Genomic DNA, 4720 nt, shown 5'->3' with positions numbered 1-4720 from the left:
ATCAGCTATGCTATTATATATCGCTTGTTAGCTTGAAAAGTGGCTTATCTAACAACAAAAGTTTTTTTTTTAATTTTTTTGTCGAGGTATTCCATAGATTGTACAGTAAACTGGAGTTAATTTGTAACACCTGTAATAGCGTTATAAAATTCTGTAGAGCGATCTCAGTAAATAAAGCTTCAGCACTCCAACGTACTATTTTTGGATTACGTTTGATTCTAAATGAAATCAAAAAATGTATTGCCAGATAATAATAATAGTAATCTTTATTTATTCCGGGATTGATCCCTTTAGAATAATTTACAGGCGTCAAAATTTTTCAAAAAGGCTTTAGAGCCTTAGAGTAAATTACAAAATAGAGATGAAATTACAAGATGTCATGAAATAAAATAATACAGTGAATTTAAAAATATACAATTAAACAACCATAATTAGCAAACTATATAAAATAATGATAAAACAAATAAAATGAAACCACTTGTCTTATCATAAAGCATAAAATGACTTCTGATAGTAAATACAAGAAATAAAAAATCAAATACAAATAAACTAAAAAGTAATAAATGAAAAGATATAATTTCTGTTTGTGTACATACTTACAATTATAAACGAAGATCTAAGACATAAAATACAGCTTACTAGTTTGCCGAGATGAAGCGGACGGACTAAAGATTGCTGGAGATAGGGAGAGGAGCTAGGCCATAGTCTAGGATGGGCATACTAAAAAATCAACTCTTATGAGAATCGATTGGCACTGAACTTCTCTATCTCAAGTAGAGTGTACGCCACCAGTGGTATGACTAGATCTGGATAAAGGCTTGATTCAAATTTTTTTTTTTTTTCTGACCTCCTATTTTATTTATTTAAACAATACAATTATATATACTACTTAGAACTAAGGATTATATATACACTACATACAATTTATCTTTGTTTGCCTTACGGCATTATAAGATGTTACAAGCTTGGTCCGCTGAAGGCGGTTTTTAGATGAGTGCCTGGACTGCCAGGAAATGACAAACGGTAGTGGTCCGAGCACCGAGCCCTGAGGTACTCCGCAGGTGGTGGGGACTTGAAGGGGCAAGTTTTCACCAACTCTTATGACGAATGATCGTCCACTCAGGTAGTTTCTGACCAATCGGCATAGGGCGGCGGGGAACTTGAACTCCTCCAGTCGGCGGAGCAGGAGCTTGCAGTTTCACCAGATGATGTTCACAGGCGACACCTTTTTGGAAACCAGTCTGTTTGGGAATTATTATATCGGCTTCTCTGCAGTGCTCCATGAGATGGTGATGTTGGAGCCTCTTGCTCATGTGCGAGAGGAGACTGATAATGCTCAGGCGAGTCACCTTTTATTCCCAGGCTTGAGTAGTGGCACCACGATCGCACGTTTCCAGGCCGTTGGGAAGTACGAGATCCGTATGCACGAGTTGAAGATGTTCAAAAGGAAGGCTTTACCCTTCCTGGGAAGCATCTTCAGTAGCACACTGGGGATCCCGTCCTGTCCAGACGACTTGTTGCCCTTAGTGCGGCGCAGTACCGACTCCAGTTGGCCAAAGGTGGAGAAGATGGGCTTCTCGACGGGACTCGGCGGGCTTCCAGGTGGTGGTGCAGGAGCATTGGTCGTCCGCTCAGCATCCCTCGCTGCATAGCTAGAGGCCAAGTAGGCAGCCTGTTCCCCAGACGTCATCAGGTCGTTCCCAGCAGTCAGATGTACAGTCCTCCTCTTGGTGACAAAGGTCCTGACCAATTTCCAGAACTGTCGATGGTCTTCATGAGTTCTCCGGAGTTGGTCATGCCAGAGCGATGTCTTCCAGTCACGCATGAGGGAGGCTATCATTGAGTCATTGCATTGATGGCTGGTTTTAAGCTGTAGTCACGCGTGCGCAGGAAGACATTGCGCAGGTTGTTCCGCTAGCTAATCAGAGTGAGGATGTGCTTCGGTGGCTTCCTGATGGCGTTGGGGACAGGAGTGAACTTCGGGATGTTCCTATTGGCTGCCCTCTCGATGGTGGTGGTGATCATTTCCACTGCGGGATCCACCTCATCAGGAGTGCGGTATTACACTATGGCTGGTAGCGCTTCAACACTCGACCTGTATCACTTCCAGTCGGCCTCGTGTAGGAGATATTTGCTCGCAGGTGGTCCAGAGAGCGTGCCGTGTAGAAGGTGTAGAGCACTAGCCTGTGGTCCGATGGTCCGTAGGGCAGCACTTGACAGTCCGTGACGGTGTGTATTCCTCTGGTCAGAAGAAGGTCGAGTGTTGACGTGCACGAAGGGCGAGCCGCGTGCCGAAAAGTATGCACTCCCGGGTGGAAGAGAGAAAGTCTGGTCTTGGTGATGTAAGTGCCCAGCGGGTTGCTACTACTACACAACCAGGCGGTGTGCCGGACATTGAGGTCCCCTAGGACACAACATGCCGGCTCGTCGCCTGGGCGTGTTGCATCAGCAGTTTCACTGACGTGAGACCGGCCCGAGGTCTCCTGTGGACACAGGTGAACGTGTAACGGTGTTTAAACCGCGCGTCCACTGTGACGAGGTGACTACCCTCAGTAGCCGTCACTGGGTTTGGGATGCTCATGACGGGATGTCCCTCCTGACCAAGATCATGACTCCTTCTCGAGCTCCGGGAAGGCAGGCCTCTCGGTATGTGACGTACCCATGGAAGTACATCCTTGAAGAAGTGGAGAGCATAGTGTCGGTGAGCGCCACCACTGAAGGTGACAATGGCCAAATAAGTTCCTGGTAGCTGCCTCCTGCTACTGCCATGACGTAGTGGTGGAAATCAACTGGAGTTTGGGCAGGCCCTGTCGCCCGAGTTGTTTGTACTCCACGGATGAGAGTGATTCTAATCGAGTCAAGCGCAAACTAAACAAGACACCGCAACAATGTATGGCTCATAGCCCTGTTGAAACGTCGGCATAAAATAAATAAATATGGTTTTGTTTATTTATATTGTTCTTTGCTGACCGTACCCCCCCCCGACAAACTTCTCCAATTAGTTATTTATTTAATTGTTTTTGTCTAGCTTCTACGACTTTAGAGGTTACGTATTATTTTTCTAAAATCTGTGGCTTTCTAACAGTATATAATACGACTATATTACTGCAAGCATTTTCGAAAATGTGTTGACATTTAATTTTAAATTGAAAAAACCTCAAATTGAGCTAAAAAGGTTTAAAAAAAAAAAATGTGAAAAATATTTTTTATAAGGTGGCAGTTCAGGTCAGGCGATTTCATTAAAATTGTTGTTGTGACATCGTAGGTATAAACCGTCTTTAAATAACAGATGTAAATAGTTGACCTTAGATTAATAAGTAGAGAAGATGATCTGGGGGTGCGGTCAGCAAAAAAAATAATAATAAATTATTTATATGTTAATATGTAAATATGTTCTTTAAGCTCGTATGAGTTGGTGCTTTTAAAATGGGTCATTCACAAAAGCACACATCATTTTGTGGGACTTGGTCATATTGACTCAGGAGCATTCAAAACGTGTGTTTCCATTAAAAACTTGAATTTGAAGTTTTGACGATCGCAATTCTTTATCTAGTCTAGGATATACAAATCTAACTTATTCATTTCTGATCAAAAAGCAGCCACCACCAAAGTGTCAATATTGTAATAGTACACTAATAGCCAGCCACATCTGTCAGGAATACCATTTCTATATTACGGGCTTAAGTAGACTAGAAGTAGGACCATGTGTATCAATACTCCTGCATGATGACGAAAAAAGGTATTACTTTTAATACTTTTATTTTAAGATAAAATAATCTATTAAACAAAATTTAAACTCATTAACTTTTTTAAATCGAAAGAGCTCAGAATCTTGGGATTAAAAATTAACATAAAAGAAATAAGAAATAATAAAATAAAAAGAAATAAATAGTACCTCATTGGTAAGGCAATCGACTACTAACTCCAAGAACCCAGGTTCGAATCCGGCTGTGGCAGATAATTATTATCTGTTACCTTTAGTCGTTTAGTTAGCCCTGTCAGCTCGAGTGCCCTTCGGGGTCCACCCAGCCTTATAATATGGACACCCTTAATTGTGTAAAAACTGGCGTCGTAGGAGTAGTAGTTTTCATGGCATTTGCTAAAATAGGTTGATTTGGACTAAATTTCATGTGTAAAATTTATATTAATATTTGATTATCATGAAAACTATAACGAATATACTTGCAATTAACTGTTCCAATTCTTGGAAACCAAATTTTTGATATGAGAATTTAGATCCTGATGGACTTATTATAGAGCAGTTTGTTATTGGATTCGTTGAATGGATAATTCTTACCAAACCACCTCCTTGCACAACCTTTGGTCTAGTAACAGTACTTTCTTACAAAGTACTGAACCACTGACCTTTCATGAGTTTTAGTGGTACAGATTTATTTTTTTTAGTAAAAAGATATGAAAGAAATATATAAGGGAGAAATTTAAGAAAATAAAATGTGCTTTGATGGCTATTGGGTTTTACCTAAAGCACTAACAAACAACAATTTTCCCTTACTATATGTTCCATGTATAGATAATTGAAAAATAACTCTTAATTTAGTCGAAAAGGACTAATATGCCTGATTTACTTCCCACTGAATCGGGGCAGTATTAGGTCAGACACAGCAAACAGATATTCTATTGGATTTTTGCTCCACATCCAATAGTTACTCCATCCTCTCTCCTAAAAATCCTACTTATTGGCCTACATCCCTTAAAAAAC

This window comes from Halyomorpha halys, unplaced genomic scaffold (genome assembly GCF_000696795.3).
Source record: "Halyomorpha halys isolate HHAL.00 unplaced genomic scaffold, Hhal_1.1 Scaffold149.1, whole genome shotgun sequence".
NCBI lineage: Eukaryota > Metazoa > Arthropoda > Insecta > Hemiptera > Pentatomidae > Halyomorpha > Halyomorpha halys.
The sequence above is the reverse complement of the archived record's forward strand: the minus strand, read 5'-3'. Positions refer to the sequence as shown.